The 18,992-nt window shown below is 51.5% G+C and overlaps 1 long non-coding RNA gene across 1 annotated transcript; it reads left to right on the top strand.

Moving 5' to 3' along the window:
* The first annotated feature begins 9,637 nt into the window (after positions 1-9,637).
* On the top strand, positions 9,638-18,434 carry LOC138930198 (uncharacterized). The gene is made up of 5 exons (XR_011446113.1): positions 9,638-10,246; positions 14,206-14,820; positions 15,021-15,155; positions 16,114-16,263; positions 17,029-18,434. It is a non-coding gene; the product is annotated as an uncharacterized lncRNA (long non-coding RNA).
* The last annotated feature ends 558 nt before the right edge of the window (positions 18,435-18,992 follow it).

Here is an 18,992-nt window from a genome sequence, read left to right as displayed (position 1 = left end):
GAGAGACGCCTTTGGAGAGCTGATGATACCCCCTTTCCAGGGAGGGATGCTCCAGACAGCACAGCCAGTAGCGGAATGCCACCCAGTGACCCCAGTCAATGCCAGGTGCTGCTGAAGAATTGCCCAGCTGTGCTCTGCCTAAATTCTTGACCCCAGCATCATGAGAAATAATAAAACAGTTGTTTTAAGCCACTAAGTTTTGGGGTCATTTGTTACCCAGCAAGAGATGACTGAACTATGTGGTGACTGTAGAAATGGTGAGGTGGGAGTTGGATGATATTGAAGGATGTTCTCACCAGGAGTGGAGAGCTGGGCTGGCAGGTCACTCTCCCCTCCACAGGGGACAGTGGCTGAGCAGGCCAGATTCTGCTGCCTTCCCTGGCCGGGGCTGAGAGGCGAGACTTCCTTTTCCTGCCCAAGCTCCATTTACAGAATTAAGGAAAGCCGTGGGCTGGCTGCCGCTGCTCTCCTGATGATGAGGGAAAAGCAGGGAAGAACTACCATTTCTGGGCACCTCCAATGAGCTGGTGAGTCCTTCAGGGATGAGAGTCCATTTAATCCCCTCTGTTCAACTGCTGGGAGGCTTCATGGCCTGGGTCACACCAACCTGAGCCTGTGTTTAGACTGATGTCTGTCAGCCTCCTTAGCCAATGCTCTCACCCTGACCCCACACTGTCTGGGGCAGGGTTGCGAGGAAGGGAGTGGGGGTTTCTGACTGTCAGGCAGCCTGGGATGGGCTGACATGTGGAGCTCCAGGAAGGCTGACAGCTGGTTGGAGGACGGGAGAGACTCCAGCCCTGAGGCAGGCCCAGGGCAGGTGGAATTGGGCCCTGGGCCCTGGTCCCAGTCCAGCCCACCCATGGGGAGGCAGGCAGGGACAGGGGCGTGGGTGTGGCAAAGATCAGTGTCCAGTGGCTCTCCCCTTCTCCACCATCAAGAGAAGAGGGGCTCAGAGATTAGATCTTACTGAACTGGCTTAGAGCCCTTGGGCAGGGTGTGTTCACCTCTGAACCTCAGTTATCTCATCTGTAAAATGGGAGCAGAAGACTAGGTAATCTCCTCAGTAGCTTCCAGTTTTAAAGTCTTCTGTTATAAAATCCCTCGCTCCATTTTCTCTCTCTCCCTTCCTCAGTCCTTGCCTCCTTTCTGCAAGCATTGTTTTTTTTAGTACCATTGAACGCTGCTGGTCCTCCTGAATCATAGTCTAGTAGGGGAATATGGCAGGTTGTCCTTCCTAAAGATAGCTGCATCAACATGTGACATTCCATTAGCAGATGCAAACTATTAAATATGGAATGGATAAACAACAAGGTCCTACGGTACAGCTCAGGGAACTATATTCAATATCCTGTGATAAACCACAATGGAAAAGAACATGAAAAAGAAGATATATATATTTAATGGAATCACTTTGCTGTACAGCAGTAATTAACACAACATTGTAATTCAATGATACTTGAATAAACAATAAATTAAAATTAAAAAAAAAACACATGCCATCCCACATGTTCATCTTCCAACTAGCCATTGACATTCTCCTACTAAAATGGGGGGTCTGCCTTCCATCCCTGGGAAACAAAAGGCCTGTGATTATGGCAGAAGTGATGCTGTATGGCATCCAAGGTGAGGCCAGGAAGGGGACTAGAGCCTCTGCCTGGTCTTGGGGCGTTCCCTCTCAGAACCTGCTGCCATGCTGAAAGGGAGCCCAGAGACCACGTGTACAGCCATGTGTAGGGGCTACAGCTCCTGTCCCAGCTGAGATCCCAGCCAATGGCTAGTGTGAGCCCCCAGACATGAGAGGGACCGCCCCAGCTGGCGCTGAGTGGAGCAGAGATGAGCTGTTTTCACTGCACCTGCTGAAATCGCAGATTGGTGAGCAAAATAAATGGCACTGTTTTAAACCATTAAGTTGTGGGTAATTTGTTAGGAAGGAATAGATAACTGGAATCGAGGGATAGACAGCTCGGAGCAAACAATGTAACACTGTGAGGTACTCTCTTCAACCAAGGTGTATAGGTGCCACGATCCGGGCGTTAGGAAAGGGAGACTTTAGCTTGGGTGTGTGCCTGTGTTTGTGAGATGCAGAGGTTTCATCAGATGCACTGCCATGGAGGAGATGGGGCTGGAAATGGACATTTCTGGGCAGACAAAATGGGGTGGTTTTCAGCAAAGGAAGAGCCAGTGGAAAGTCACAGAGCTTCGAGGTTGTAGAACTGCCAGGTCACAGAGCTTCAGGGTCACAGAGGTGGGTGGCCACCCAAACAAAGTTGGAACTAGAGGTTGCGGGGAGCCGCTGGCGCCTGCCCACAGCAGCAAGGTTCCAGCTCTTGTTTACACATGATTTTCCCCTAATTGCATCCGTGGCTGGTGGATGCCAGCCAGAGGGGGCCCTAGATCGCATCAGGGAGCCATCTGCAAATCCCCATTCAGGGGGTGGTGGCCTGAGGGCAGCTTTCCTGTTGGGCGGAGTGGGGGTGCGGTGGCAAGCTAATCCCAGGCTGGCTCTGCAGCTCCTCAGTGAGGGGTGCTGGAGGGAGGTGGGTCTCCCCTCCCATTCCCCCTTCCCTCCCCGGCTGGAGCTTGTCGTCTCTCTACCTTATCCTCGGATTCAAGTCTGTCCTCTGAACGGCAGCTGACTGGAGGCCTCTCGTTCTTAAGTGCTGGGAGCTGCTGAGTCTTGGCTTCCCTGCCATGGAAGGGGTGAGCAGTGCCGTTGTGTGATGGCTCAGGAGTTTGTGGGTTTGAGGTGAAGCCAGAGTAGGTGGCTTCTGGGAGACGCTCTGGGGACCTGGCTATTTCTCAGGGGAGAAGCAAGCACTGGCCCCCTCCACAAGCCATTCCTGAAGCCCTCATCCCTCCAGGGGCCCTGATGCCAGGCTGCCACAGTCCCCACCTGGCTCCTCCTCTATCAAGGTCAAGTACAAACACCTTGAGGCTCTTAGTGTGCTAAGTTGCTTCAGTTGTGTCTGACTCTGTGCGATCCCATGGACTATAGCCTGCCAGGCTCCTCTGTCCAGGGGATTCTCCAGGCAAGTATACTGGAGTGGGTTGCCATGCCCTTCTCCAGGGCATCTTCCCCACCCAGGGACTGAGCCCTGCAAATTCAACTGCGCTGAGAGCCTGCACCCCTCTGCTCTCCTATACTCTTCTGGGCAGCCTCTCGAGAAGGTTGCTATCCCCATCTTGCTGATGAGGAAAACTGAGGCTTCAAAGCAGCAGGGGGTTTGCCTAAGACCACTGCGGGTGACACAAGGGTCTACCGGACTCAAGGCCCCAAGCTCTCTGTCTTGCACCAGTGCTGTCACTATTCCTTTGTCTGGGCTGATGGTTGAGAGCACAAACTCAGGGAACCAGGCCATTCGGGACACATCCCACTCTCCCTGTGTGAACTTGGGCAAGTTGCTCAGCGTCTCTGGGCCTCAGCTGCCTCACCTGTAAAATGAGAAGGAAATATGTTCATGCACGTCAGCCTCTGAGAGCAGCCCTCTTCCCGTGTTACTAAGTATAGATATCATTTATTCTCTGTATCTGATTGCACCGTGCGTGGTCGTGACTGTATCTATCTCCCCCATTAGACTGGAACTTCTGGAGGGCAGGGGTGAAAATAACTTAGAGCTGCATGGTAGAGACCCCCCAACTCCCAGCCCACCTCTCTCACCCACCACAACCTGCCCCCACCCTCCAACTCAGGCCCATTTAGAAGGAGATCTCTGTTTGCAGAATGATACAGAAAGGAATTAGAGCTGTCTCCTTCAGCTCTGGGGTCTTAGAAAGCCAGGGAAGAGAGAGTCAGGCCAAAAGGACAGTGGGTGGGGTGCTGACTCCCTGCGCTGGGCCTTGAGGCTGCCCCTGGTTCCCAGAACCCCAATAAGCATCTCCTTGTCTTCCTGGGACTCCTGGTTCTGGGCGCCTTGTCCTGCCCTGTTCCCCACAGCTCTGCACACAGCTCTTGGCAAGAGTGGCCAGGGCTCTAGGGAGAGGCTTTTGGATGGACGGAAGTGCTTTGCATTCTAACGAGTAAGCGGGCTCTCAGGGCTCTGTCTGCTTTCTGGGCTCTGCTCATCATCAGACTTGCAGAAAGGCCACAGGCTTGTCTTCTTGGGACACTGGAGGTGGCCTGAACACCTTTCCTTGCAGCTGCCCCCCGGGGGAAGGGGAGGGATGCTGGCTTGCAGTGCTCAGGGCTGGAGAAGGGCCCTCAGAGGAATAAAGGGGTCTGGAGCCCACCTGGCTCCATCCCAGGGCCTCACTGGGCATCTCCCCAGTCCATCATCGCTCTGTTGGCCCCTGTTGCCAGCCTCGGGCACTCCAGGTCCTGGCTACATGATGGACCCCAACAGGAATGTCTCTGAGCCAGGAGGCTGCTGGCAGTATGTGGCTAATCCAGCACTTGGACAGGCCGTCTGCCTGCTCCTTACTCTGTTTGCCGTCTCTCCTGAGAGCCGCTGTCCAGGGGAGCTAACTGGCCAGATCTTGCCCTTCTTTATTCTCCATGTCCTACACTTCTCCCCATCTTCCCTGGGGACTTCTAGAACTTTCAGGTTGAAAGGCATCAGAGAGGCCATCTTGTTCAAACCCCTGCCTCCAGTTGCCTTGCTCAAATCTTTCTGTTCTCAGATTAAGTTCTCAGGAACAAACCTGGATCTCTCTAAAACCTTCAATGGCTCCCTACCACCCTCAGGAATACGTTGGAGCTCCTTAGCAGAGCCCCCGGAGGCCTGCTGTATGAGGCCCTGTGACTTTTCCAGGCTCGTCGTGTGCCACCCACCCTGGTCACCCTCCGTGTTCCAGCCCCACACAGCAGCTCCCTCCTGGGCTAGGCTGTAGCCCTATCTCCTCTCTTTTCATCTCCCTTCCCTCCCCTGCCCCTTCATTAATCTGGGCCTCCTCCTTTATGAAGCCTTCCCTGCTTTACCCCTCCATACTCTTGACAGATCACCTGCTCTATGGTGGGCTGAGCAGACCCCTATCATTGCATCTAGAACACAGGAGATTGCTCTGTATTCTTCATCATGCGATTTCTCCCAGCAGGCTAGAAACTCCTGAAGGGCCAGGGCATGTCTTTACTGGTTTTGTTTCCCTGGAACCTTTTGATTCCCTGGTGGTATCTCAGATGAGAATTCTCTGGATGAAGATCCTGAGACAGGCAATCATGTGCACATGGTATTTTAAATTTTATTACTTTTTAAAGTATTATTGATTTACAATGTTGTGTTAGTTTCTGATATATGGGAAAATGACTCCATTATATATATATATATATATTCCATTTTATGTATATACATAGTCATTATATATATACATTCCATACACACATGCACACACACACACACACACATATAGGCTTCCCCAGTGGCTCAGTGGTAAACAATCCACCTGCAATACAGAAGACAAGGGAGACACAGGTTCAACCCCTGGGTTGGGAAGATCCCCTAGACAAGGCAATGGCAACCCACTCCAGTATTCTTGCCTGAAAAACCCCATGGACAGAGGAGCCTGGTGGGCCGCAGTCCACAGGGTTGCAAAAGAGTCAGACAAAACTTAGTGACTAAACAACAACAATATATGTATACATTCTTTTTCATATTCTTTTCCATTATAGGTTATTACAAGATACTGAATATAGTTTCCTGGGCTATACAGTAGGACCTTGTTGTTTTTCTATTTTTATATAAGATAGTGTATATCTGCTAATATCAAGCTGCTAATTTAGCCCTCCTTGCCAACCCCTTTCCCCTTTGGTGAGTTTGTTTTCTATCTCTGTGAGTCTGTTTCTGTTTTGTAAATAAGTTCATTTGTATTGTATTTTAGATTCTATGTATAAGTGATATCATATGATAATTATCTTTTTCTATCCAACTTACTTCACTTAGTGTGATAATCTCTAGGTCCATCCATTTGCTGCAAATGGCATAATTTCATCCTTTTTCATGGCTGAGTAATATTCTGTTGTATATAGGTACCATGTCTTCTTTATCCATTCACCTATCAGTGGACATGTAGAGTGTTTCCATGGCTTGACTGTTGTAAATAATGTTCCTATGAACACTGGGGTGCAAGTTTCTTTTCAAATTAGGGTTTTCTCTGGATATATGCCCAGGAGTGGCATTGCTGGATCATATGGTGGCTCTATTTTTAGTTTTCTGAGGAACCTCCGTACTATTTTCCATAGTGGCTGCACCAATTTATACTCCCACTAACAGTGTAGGAGGGTTCCCTTTTCTCCACACCCTCTGCAGCATTTGTTATGTGTAGATTTTTTAATGATGGCCATTCTGACCAGTGTGAGGTGATATCTCATTATAGTTAGGATTTGCATTTCTCTGATAATGAGCGACATTGAGCCCCTTTTCATGCGACATGCATGTGATTTATGGACAGTGTGTTCTCAGGAGAAACCAGTGAGGGAGTGAGGGAAGCAGAAGAGGGAGAAGAGGAGGTTAGGCAAAGATGCCATTTCATGAGAAGTCTGGCCTCAGTCAGGTCCCGAAGGGGAGTTCTGGGGCATCCTTGGCAGCAGAGGCCATGAGAGAATAAGACAGCTGGGGAAGGAGAAAGAGGAAGCCTCTCTGGGTAGCTCCAGGAGACATGGCTGGGGCCCACGTGGGTGCAGGCTGAGCAAGGCCTCCCCACAGTCTGGAGCTTCCCTGTGGCCCTCCTGTTCCTGAGGAGTCCGGGTGGGGAGAGTAGGGCCTGCTAACCCACTGACCTCAGGCATTTCTGTACAGGCGTGCCTTCTCTCATCCCATGGCCCCTTGAAGGGGGGGCAGCCCTGTTAGTATTTCCATGTCACCCCGGAGGAATCTGAGGCCTGGGAGACCTGACAGGGCTCAGAAGTGAGTCACTGAAAGAGAATTCATGTCCCTGGATTCCCTCTCCTCCAGGAAGAGAGATGCAACTCTGTGGGGCGGGGTGGGGTGGGGTGGTGGCATCCACCCTATAGTGCACCCTCCGAAAGCAAACACTGGGGCCAGGAAAGGGCTGGGAAAGTGGTTTCTGCATCCTCCAGGCCCTCTGAGGCCTTGCCCGGCTCCCACTAGGGGGTGAGCCTTCTTTCCCACCTGCTTAGAATTGTCCAGAGGGGAGAGGGTGGGTATAGGGCATGGTGAGTGGTGGAGAGGAACCAGGTTCTGAATGATCAGTCTAGTCCCGGCCCTGCCACCAAATCACATGTGACCTTGAGTGAGACATATAATTTTGGGGCATCTCCAATTTTTAATCAGTAAAGGGATTACTGTTTAGAGATTTTATAGGCTCTTTGTGAGACCCATTCAGATCAGACAGGCAGGTCATAGCCCATCTCATGGAAGCCACTATTGGTCTAGCACTGCTGTGGTAACAAATGCTGGAAAACTCAAGGTCTTAAAAAAACAGCAATTTATTCCCTCGCAATTCTGGAGACCAGAAGTCTGAAACTGGTTTCACTGGGGTGGAAATCAAGGTGTCAGCTGTGTGTCCTCTGCAGAATTTAGGGAAGAATTGGTCCCTTGCCTCTGCCAGCTTCCCATAGCCACCGGCCTTCCTTGGCCTGTGGCTGCATCACTCCAGACTTCCAGGCCAGCATCTGCCTATCTCTCTCTGCTCCGTCCTTTTGTGACCTTCTCCTCTTCTATTTTATGAATGCAGATACCAGGAGCCGGGAGTTTACACAGTAGCCCAAGGTCACAGACAGTGAGAGAGCTGGAAGTTGAATCCTTGGAGACTCAAACTTACGATCTCTGTTCCATAGCAGGCAGCACCTGCCTGAGCCCGGCCTACTCTCCTGAGACCTCTTTTGAGGAGCCGTCTGGAGTTAGCCGGTGGCCACTGCCGGCCTGTCTCCAGTGAACAAATCTGGGACTTGAGGGCTGGACTGTGGTGTCTAAATAAAGGGCGTCCTCAGGATTAGAGCAGAGGTCAGGAGAGGACGCTGGCTGCAGCTGACCAGCCCGACAGGGTGGCCTTGGTGGCCCATCAGAAGGCTGGGGGCGGGCTGCGAGCTCCACCCTTCAGCACTCAGCCAAGCTGGGCAATCTTGGATCTTCAGGGCTGGGGTCAGCCCAGGGTCAATGCCGACATAAAAACCAGCGGACTTGAGCAAGACCACCTACATCTTAAAACAGACCTTTGAGAGCAAAGGGAGCATGTTATCACTTGGGGATGGAGAGAGAGGATGGGCCTCAGGCTGGGGAATAGAACCTTCTTTGCTATAAGGATTTTTTTCCCTCTTGATGCCTGCCAGGCACTTCTCTGGTTTCTTGTTGTCCTGATGAGGGAACTGGCAGAGATTGTCCTGTGTGGTGTTGAGTTCTGGGGAAAAGGTAAAACAAGCGCGTGCATGTGAGAGTGTGTATGTGTGTATTAAGGGTGATTGGATGGAGGTATTGAATTTAAAAAAAACAGAACTCGACACTGCTTACTGTATTCCACATATTACACACATGAAAAGGGAGCCAGAGCAAGAGATCTCAGAACATGGGAAACACAGCTGTGGCTGAAGACGTATCTGGGTTAAAAACCCCAGGAGTGCTCCTCTTTAATTTTTTGGTACAGCAGGATCAAGGAATTGATTCACTCTGGTTATGCTTCCTCTCATTGTTTCTGTGGGCCGTGTTTGATCTGGGTTTCACGTGCAGATCTGCTATCCATGCTCTGAAAGAAATAATATATTCTGCATTGCACCGGGTCAGACTCAACCATGAAAACCCTTTTTATTATTTCTTTTTTTTGGGGGGGGGGATGATTTCAAAGCCACACACACACACACACACACACACACACACACACACACACTGTTTGTGTAAAGGATTAAAAAAGAATGAAAAGCCCAGCTCGAGAACATGAGCAGGGTTCCAGATCACGGATGGGGCGGGGGTGGGGGCGCGGCGGGAGTGGCGGAGGCTGGGGCCCTCACCCGCTGACCTGGGCCAGCCGTGTCCCCTCTGAGTTGTGTGTGTGTTCGACCCCTGCCGGGAGGGGACAGCCGGCGGGCCCTTTGACAGCTGCGCCTGGTGAGGTTATTATTAGTAACAATGGTTTCCCAGCGAAAAAGAGCAATTTTCACAATGGAGAAGTCTTCCTCTTCCTTCAGGTCACAAAAACGCTGAGCGGAGAGGAAAATGACACGAAGCAGTGCCGGATCCTGAAACCATGAACGGCTGAAACACTTCCCAGCTCTCCCTGGGACTGGGCAGTTACTGGCATTTTAAGAGCCGGAGGGAAGCTGTAGCCACCGTGGGGGTAACACACACGTGAAAAAATGTGAGGCCAGACAGGCCGGGCAAATAAATAACCCGGTGCCGGCAATGGGAGGTGTGCCTGGAGTTTTAGCGCAGGGTTGTAAAAGTTGACAGGAGCCGTTTGGACTGGAAAGGGCCGTGTGGGTATCGCTGCCAGGCTTTGCCAAGCTCCCCGGCTGTTGAATACTCCAAAACTGAATCGATAAAAAAGAAAACAACAGCCACAAAAGGAAAAAAAGAAAAATCGCAACACGAAACCACCCACGCAGCGTCCACCCACCCCTTCCCCTCCCAGAGCCTGTTGTGCGCCTGTGATAACATTGCGCGCTGCGAGCTCTCCTTTATTTAGATAAGGTGTCCGCGGCCGCTGCTCTTGGCCGCCAGCCAGCTTTCTGTCTCCCACTTGGGGCTTTAGCGCCACACAGGAGACGCGACTCTCTGATGCTGCCGGCCCGAGTGTCAGCCTCACCCGGAGGGTCCCCGCGGCTTTGTGTTCCCAGAACGATGATTTGTTTGACAACGGGCTTTCCTTCCAGACTGTTCTTCCAGCCTGGCACAACGCGTGGGTCCTCAGACACAGACGGGGCCGTAGAGAGGCGGAGCCGGCACCTCTGACCACGGGGTTGGGCGGCTGCTTGATGGTGAAAGGCCACGTAGAGGAGACCCAGAAGGCCAGAAGGATCTTTGGTTTACATGGAATAACTGAAGCGTTTATGCTCCTCAGGCCTGAAAAAGTTAAGTGCGGGGCGGGGTGGGGGGTGGGGAGGCGGGCGGTGAAGCAGGATGAGAAGGCTGGACTTATTCTATGGCACACAAAAGATTTTTAATAAGCTCGGAGAAAGGGCCGCCACCCCACCCCTCACGTCTTTCTCTCCCTGTCTTATTCCAAAGCTGCTGTGTTAGCCAGAGAGACAGCTCGGGGAAAAACTGCCCCGGGAGGTGGGCAGCAGGCTGTGGGAGAGCTATTCTGCTAGGCTGGCCTTCCAGGCAGGCAGGCGACTTCCACGAGGTCAAGAAAGGCTCCCCTGGTGAGTGATGGCTCAGGGCAGGGGGAACCGACCTGGTGCTCAGGAGAACTGTGGTGGGGGTCATGGTAGGGAGCCCCCATGCTGTCTCTGCTCCTAGTTCCTTGCAGGCTTTCTCTGAGAATCCACAATCTTAGTGATTAGCCTTCAGGTGCCTGGAAGCTGATGGGGAAGGCTGGGGGGACTTATCTTACCAGGGGCACTTGGAGTCGGTTTATAGGGGCCTTCTGTGAGGACCTGCAAAGTTTGGGAAAATGAGTAGCTGTCCGTAGGTTACTCCACTCTCCTCTCTCTACCAAACCCTCTCCCCTTTGCACTCATCTGGGGCTGGGCCTGGGGGCGGCTGGGACAGTCTAGCCCACTGACAACATAGGCCTACCATCTTGGAACGTCAGGGAGAACTCTTGCCTAGTGTGTCTTTTCGGGATCAGTTTGGTAGATGGTGTCAAAGGCAGGGAGTGGGTCAGCACAGAGCCAGGAGGTCCAAAGTGACCACCCAACAGCAGGATTTACGCAGACACTGACCTCCACTTCGGCCTCTCTTTTGCATCACACACTGACTCAGTGTCCCAGGAGCCTCAAAGAGGATGGTTGGGAGGCGAGCATGGGTTTTCCTGCCCGGGGAAAGGAATAGGCTCTGTGGCCAATGGCTGCGTTGGCATCTGACTTTTGCATCAGTCTCTTCAGCGTGGCGATGGTGAGTCAGGCCCAGCCGCCCCTCCTCTGCTCCAGGTGCACTGACCAAATCCTATTTCTGAGTCAGCTCTGGAATGTGGTGGTCTGCTGGGTGCCCAGCCCTGCCCCTTGTTCTGAGAGCTCGTTCCCCTCTGGAATATCAAGAGCCTTATTTGCCCTTCTTCCGGGGCAGTGCCGCCTCCTGCCTTGGTTTCTCACTGCTGTACGAGACAGGTAGAGCTGTGAGTGGGGAAAAGACGGACAAGAAAGAGAGAAGGGATGATGAAGGAGGCCTTGCCCTCATTTCACACTCATCCTGGTCTGACAGCTGCCCTTTCCAGTTTGGGAGTCTTGGCCCTTTGGGGGATAGTGATAGGGAAAGTGAGAAGTCAAAAGCTCTCATCAAGTCCCTGAATTGTGTAGCCTGTTTCTGGAATAATACAAAATCAATCCTTTAAACCAAAGGAAACAAGCAAAAACCTATGAACCATGACACCTTGATTATCCAGAAGTTACTGGCCTTAGCAGCCTCAACTATCGGGAACCATCCAAAAGAGCCAAAATAGCTGGAGAATTCCCTGTGCTGAAGTTCATTGACTGTTTACCACAGACATGTTGGGATCTCTTTTCATCAGCGTCTCTTGACTCTTACTTCACAAACTATTCTAACACATCAGATGACCCTGAAGTTCCCTCCAACTCCTGCTTCCATTTTGGTTTTTGTTTTGCTGGCGACGGTTGGGTGAACACGGGTGCTGTTGACCAGGGTCAGGAGTACAAGAGGAGGAGGAGCAGATAGGAGGGAAGGGTGATGTGGCTGGGATACTGACAGCCACAGGAAGGTGTTATTATGCACATCTGAGCAGAAGGAGACAGGAAGAAAGCAGAAACAAGACATCAAGGAGGAGGGCAAGGGTGGAGCCAACTAGTGATGGGGCACATGGTCGCAGAAGGTGGCCTCATCTGTGAGCGTGGCATGATTGTCCACGTACCCAGTGCATGAGCCACCAAGACCACTTCAGCTGTGTCTGTGCCATCAAAGGAAAGAGGCAACGTGTAGTGCCGTTTACTTTTTAAATTTTTATTATTTTTTAATTGAAGCATAGTTGATTTATAATGTTGTATTAGTTTCAGACGTACATCACAGTCATTCAGTTACATATATGTTTTTTTCTAGATTCTTTTCCCTTATATGTTCTTTCAAAATATTGACTAGAGTTTCTTGTGCTATAGAGTAGGTCCTTGTTGATTATCTATTTTATATATAGTTGTGTGTATCTGATAATCCTAATTCATCCCTCCCCCTGGACATGGTTTATTTAAAAATACATGCACTTTTGTTTTGAAGTTTTAGTGTTTCCAGAGGGGGAGCTTTGCTTTGCCTGCAGATTCATTTCTTGAAAACAGCTCATTGTTCCCTGATGCTGGTTAAGCGAGGGGGTTAGTGTTTTCCCTACATGTTATTTCTGAAAGATGAAAAAATTTCTGCTGGCTGCCCAAGAAAATTCACTTTACCTCACTTGACATAGGAAGCCTGGCATTTCTTTGAACGCAGAATTCGAGAAGCGTGCCCATCAGAGCACCCTTTAGTTTGAAAACAGTTGATTTGCAGCACTGTTTCCTGGCTTCCAGGAGGGCTAGTAATACAATAGGAAGGAGGGTGCTCCTCACTCCTTTGTCCCTGACAATGGGGAAGGGGAGCCTTTGGTCCAGCAGAGCTCACCACAGAGGCTGGATGGGTGCAGTGGAGGTAGCCCAAGGGCTCCCCTTTGGTTATAGGGGCCCTGTTGGCCTGAGGCTGAGTTTAGGCCTCCATTGGTGTGCCTCTTTCTCCTCCTGGGGAGACGGAAGCCACTTGAGGAATAAAATTTCCAAGCTTGGAGTGAGCAACGCCATATCCCCCCCCCCCCCCACCTTATCTCCTTCCTGGAGTCTCTGAGCAGAGCCAGAGGACCACTGATCAGGGCCCTTGAGGGTCCTGAGTCTGCACCCCGTTTTCTGCCTCTACTCAGGCCACTCTAGCAAGCCCACTCATGTCTGGTCATCCCTCATCACTCTTAGGGATTGTTTGTGGGACATGAAGACACGTGTGCTGAAGAACCACTGCTTTCAAGGAAGGGAGCTCATTTATTGAGCATCTAGTGCCCAGCAAGCACTCAATGGAGCTTCCCAGATGGCTCAGATGGTAAAGAATCTGCCTCCAAAGCAGGAAACCTGGGTTCGATCCCTGGGTCAGGAGGATCCCCTGGAAGAGGAAATGGCAGCCCACTCCAGTATTCTTGCCTGGAGAATTCCATGGACAGAGGAGTCTGGCGGGCTATAGTCCATGGGGTCACAGAGTTAAACACGACTGAAGTGATTTAGCACGCACGCAAGAGGCTTTAAAAAGTACTGATGTCTGCATGTCAGCCCCCAGAATTCAGACTCAGTTGGTCTGGAGCATGGCCTGGGCATGGGGGTTTTTGAAATCTCTCTAAGGACTCTAGTGTGAGACCCCCGAGTCAGGACCACCTATCTCCAGGGTCTGACCTGGAACAGAATTCCATTCAAACTCAGAGCCTCATGTGCTGTGTGCCTTTTAAGTAGACAGTGGAAGTGGAGTCTCAGTTTCCCTATCTGATGAGTGGATGGTGGTGATACCCATGTTTGGTACCCATGAGTTTGTGGGGGCCAAGTGAGCCAGGGTCCATGAAGCTAAGAACACAGAGCAGGTGCTAAAGCATGATTGCTGGCCTTCCTGCGCCAGAAAACATTGAACTGAAAGATATCAAATCACTTCCCCATCCTCCAGGTCTGGTGGCTGCCTATTTTCTTTTCAGCCTTCTTAGCCCAACTCCATCACTTGCACGTGGTTGAGGCTCATTAAATATTTGCAGGTCGACAGACAAGGAGCAGGGAGAACCCTGCCGAGTTCAACAGACCCCAGGAGTTTGGTTTTCCCTTTAAACCTTTTGGAGGAAAGATGGAGCAAAAACTCCAGATGCGGATTTTTTTTTTTAATGCCCTGATTGAGCGGTGTGAACACAGCCGAGGACTGGTGACTCCCACTGCACGCCCCCACCTCACCCCACCCCGACCCCGGGCCATCCCGGGACAACTCACAGTGACAGGGCCCCAGGCGAGCGCTCTGACTTCTGCCTCCCTCCACCTCCCCCATCCCTGTCCTTTGATGAGAAACACGGAGAGCCAGCGACTGGCTCACAAGGAAGGAGAACGCTCTTTCCTCAGCCCTGGGGACTTGTTCAGCTGTTCAGCATTTAGCAAGCCTTGCACCCCTTCCCTTCCAGCTCAAACTCAGAGGCATTTCAGAGCAAGCTTCAACCGCCGTGGACCACAACCTTCAGGACAGGAGAAAGGGTTGCTGTAGCTCAGCCCAGCTCGTTTTTGGTGACCACGTTCCTGTCTGGAGAAGGGGAGTGAGCTCAGAGGACCCGAGCTGGCAGGCGCGCCAGGGGGCTCTCTGGATCCGGGTGGGGGGTTGCTGTGCCTGGGCTGAGATGTTCCGGTGGCGGTAATGAGTACCGTGCAGTCGTCTGTAATTATGCAGTCTCTAAGCCCCCGGGGCTGGGGTGGTGTATTTGCCTGTGCTGTTTGGGGGTTGATCCTGCTGTCAGCGCTTAGCAAGAATTAACAGTGACGCTCTGTGCACCACAGTCATAACACTAAATCTGATCTGCATGTCTATGATTCATTAAAAAAAAAAAAAAAAAAGACCCACCGTCGCTGAAACCCCTCCAAGCCCATCATTGAAAGAAATTATGCTCAGTGGAAAGAGCGATTTGACGTCAAGGAGGACCTACGTGCCTTTTCATGAGCGGCTGGAATTAGAAGGCTGCGCTCCGGCAAGTGTAAACGGAATCCATACTTGGAAACCTCTGTGTAGCCAGCAACCTGCTTTCCAGGTGTGGGTTGCTCACTTTCCGGATTGTCTGAGGCAGGGTATTTTTAAGATCCCTGGCAGGCCACTGCCGGCACGCTTATCACGCCCTGCTGGGCCACACCAAGCTCCTTCCAGGCAGTGTAGAGGAGGTTCTGGGAAGGCCAGCCTTTTTTTTTTTTTTTTCTCTCTCTTTCCTTTTTTTTTTTTCCCCTTGCATTTTAGAAGGAGCCCAAACATAAGTGGGAAGACAATCTGCTTCAACAACAACCTCCCCAGCATTCCCAAGTCCAGAAGAAATTAATTGTGGATGATGGGCTGTTGAGGGCGTTCTGTGGTACCCTCTTGTTTTACTGTTTGGTAATTGGGAATTTCTTCATTTTTCTTTTTCATGAGGTCACAACCCATGAGGATAGCCTTTCCTTTTGAGGTTTCTGCTGTTCTGTCCTCTGTGGAAGAGGCCAGCGTCCAAGAAGCAGGACCCCTGGGTTCAAGCCTTCCATGATTCCGTGAACTCTTGGACATGTTGTGGTCCTGTATCCACAAAGCTGGGTCATAAGAAATCCTACCTCACCCTGATGCTTAGAGTCAAATAGGGACAAGGAGAGAAAACAAGCGATGAGGGGTTTTGATCTCTTAGCCGATTTAGGAAATTCGTAGATGAATTGTTTGGGTTCCAGTTACTACTGCTGTGTAACAAACAACTCCAGATTTAGCGACATAACAAACACTGTATTATGCTCACAGATCTGGGGGTCAGAATTCAGACAGGGCTCAACTGAGTGGTTCTTTTGCTCCTTGTAGCATCTACTCAGGCTGCCCAGTGATGGGTCTAGATGCTTCTCTCCTATGTCTGTTGCCTGGAGTATCTACATCTGCCCCCCAGCAGGGCAGTTTTGGGGTGATTAACTTCCTATATGGCTACTGGCTTCCTCCACGGTAACAGTCGAAAGAGACTCACGTGGGGAGCTACATGGTTTCTTCTGATCCAGCCTGGATAGTCACACAATGTTACACGTTCCATACCCTAGCCACTGGAGGAGTCAGAAGCCCACTCCAATTCAATGGGAGGGGCACAGACCCCACAATTCTTGGCGTGAGGAGTGTCAGAGAATTGGGGGGCTGTATTTTGAAACAGCTTCAGTTTCCTAACTTATACAACTCTCCATTTAGTGCCTTCCATTTTATGGTGTTGTCACCTCCAATATTTCTTTTGACTTTTGCAACAACCTTCCGACTGGGGTAATGTTATTGTACCCACTATGCTGATAAGGCAACCAAGACTGAGAGATGACCTGATTTGTCTGCTTTTCTACAGCAAATAAACCATGAGATGAACCTTGAACCCACCTTCCTGGATAACAGATTTCAAAGATGTATGTCGTGCAGATAAGAAGTACAGAAAGTAGTTGTTCTTCAGAAGCCATGATTGCCTGTTGCTTCCAAAATAACTGTTTTTGCGTATCTGGTAAGTTGTTTGGGAGCCCTGACACAAGGCTAAACTGAACCCATTCTTCGTGGAGAATCTCTTGAGTGGCTTCCTCTGGTTTTCCCTGTCTTACCTTTGAGTCCCAAACCAGTGGACCAACAATAAAATGCTAATTCATCTAATACAAACGTGGAGAATTGGAGAAACCGAGCTCAGCCAGATTGGCAGCTCACAGGGTAAATATTTGATCAGTGAGTAAAAATTCAAATTTGCACTATTTGCTGAAGGTGAAAAGTATATTAGGGAACGAATGTAATGGGGGTTAAGTAGGCCTGTAGGAGGCCTCTTGCAGGATCCCACCCTCAGAAGCCCACAGCTTGTTGCTGACCCGAGTTACAAGTGAGAGTGGGCTGGGCACCTCCAAGCAAGACTTCCCTCCTGGCAGGGGCCTGGGGCCATGGGGTGGGCCCGGCAAAGCCGGCAGACTGGTAGAGCTGGGCTTAACTGGTTCCGTCTCTGTGCACATGTATGCTGGGTGTGCCGTGCCCTCCCCCTGGTGGCTCCCCCAGTTCATCAGAGGTTAGGGCTCCTGGCCTTCCTTTCCCACCACCACGGAAGGAAGCCGGCAGCTGCCTCTGCCTTCACTTAGCCCTCCAACAGTGATCATTTTGTGCTATAACTTGTGTCATCCTGGATGGGCTTCAGGGGCTGCAGAGGTTAGAACAGAAGTCAGGAAGAGAAAACAGGCCTGAATGTTTAGCTCCTTTCCTACGCATCCCCAGACTTGTCCCCCTCTCTCTGCAGGATCCTCCCCATGAGTCCAGAGAGAGAAAATGCGCTTCTGAACAGCCTGGGCAAATCAGGAAACGGGCTTGTATCTGGAGAACGTGCCAGTGATTCCACTAACGAGGCTCTAAAGTGGAACTGGTGCTCTGGATTCTGTGGACGTGAAGCTATGGGGCTGAGTAACAGCTGGTTGCTGGCAAGCCACAGACAGAAGGGGGCTGAGCTGGAGGCTGCAGAGGACCACGTCTGCCGCAGCTGATGGCTCAAGCAGTGGATGTTTTGTGGTCCGGCTTGGTTTGTCCTAGTTAATAAGCGAGGCTGAGTTCATCTGAGGCTTATCCTGGGCCGGCCAGTGCCCTGGCGGGCAGCACAATGAAGCTTAATGACTAGCACTGCAGGACCGAGGCTGAGCCCCAAACAAGCCATGAGCGTTAGGCCCCCTGCAAGTCGACAGCTGTGATGGCTGCTGGTTACCAGGACGCAGGGCCTGAGTGGAGGAGGAAATCATGATGGAGAAAAAGACCAGAATTCTCCTCCGCAGGCCTGGGAGAATGGAGCAAATCGAAAACACTGGGCTGGGCTAGGGTCAGACCAGGTTCCAGACACACATCCAGCAGCCTGAAGAACAGGGAGGGGGCAACCAGGCCCAGAGGAAAAGAGGGATTTAAGCTCCTTAAGGGAGGGGGAGGATGTGACAGACATGGAGGAGCAGAGCCCCCCTCTAGGAAGGATTTGCTGCCCATTCAGGCTCAGCCTCAGCAGCTGAGAACACCTTTACCCAGAGGCCCCTCTCCTGGGAGACCCCCATCTGGTGGTTGAGCTGGTGTGGGGTGGGGCCATTATAAAGTGTTAGTTGGTCAGTTGTGTCCAACTCTTTGAGACCCCACCCCCTCACCCCCGGACTGTAGCCCGCCAGGCTCCTCTGTCCATGGAATTTTCCAGGCAAAAATCCTGGAGTGGTTTGCCATTTCCTTCTCCAGGGAATCTTTCCTACCCAGGGATTGAACCCAGGTCTCCTGCATTGCAGGCAGATTTTTCTTTTTTTAACCCTCTGAGCCACCAGGAAAGGCTTTATAAAGACCTGGCCATTTTGGCTCCAGGCAGGACACTGTCCTGGACATACCTCACGCCCCAGCTCTCTCCTCCAGGTCGGCTGAGTCTGTCAGGCTTGCTTTTCAACTAGACTCCCCGCTCTGCCCAGTCCTGCTCCCCTCCACCCCCTTCCTTTCAGAGGGATTGATCCCTCCCAAACACGCCTCTGCCCCCCAGCTCCATCTCAGCATCTGCTTCCGGGGAACCCAGCCTGTGACAGAGGGTCACCTACATGTTGGATCATGGATTCCATCCTAGGGACCAGTAGGACTCCAGATGGCATTTTATTCTGGGGGCTTTGTCCCGTTTCCTTTAAACGGTTTCCAAAGTTTCCTCCGCTGACTGGGTTTTATCTCCACTTGCTTTCACAGATTATTCCAAACACAATCGTCTCCTTCGTTAGGGCAACTCCCCCACGGGTCCTCAGCATGAATGTTTTTTCACTCCCTCTCACCCTGCCCTCTGCCCTTCCTCCTCAGACACCCTGCCCGCAACCTGAGTCCAGCCCCTGCTCCCATAAAGAACTCCTCTGCCCACTCCTGTCTGCTCTCTTCTTGGGCTGGTTCCTGATGGTTGTGGCTTTCTGCCAGGGTCAGTCATAAGGTGTCCCTCGGCACACAAAACCCCGTCCTCTGCCAGACACTGGGCCTTTATTGTTGGCATGGGGACAAGCCAAATCACTTGGCAAGGTCCACACTGGCCCTTAGTCACCATCTCATCACTGTGGCCATCGCTGCTGCCTCTGTCTCCCCTCCTGGGCTCTCAGTCCTGGTGGTGTTTGCTGCCCGCTTCCCCTGGCACAGACAGGGCCAGCCTGGGAACCCCAGATGTCACCTCTTGAGGGCCCCTGGGAGGCGCAGCTCATCAGCCAGCAACTTCTCTGACCTTCT

The sequence above is a fragment of the Ovis canadensis genome, chromosome X (genome assembly GCF_042477335.2).
Source record: "Ovis canadensis isolate MfBH-ARS-UI-01 breed Bighorn chromosome X, ARS-UI_OviCan_v2, whole genome shotgun sequence".
NCBI lineage: Eukaryota > Metazoa > Chordata > Mammalia > Artiodactyla > Bovidae > Ovis > Ovis canadensis.
This window is presented reverse-complemented; position numbering and strand designations above follow the sequence as displayed.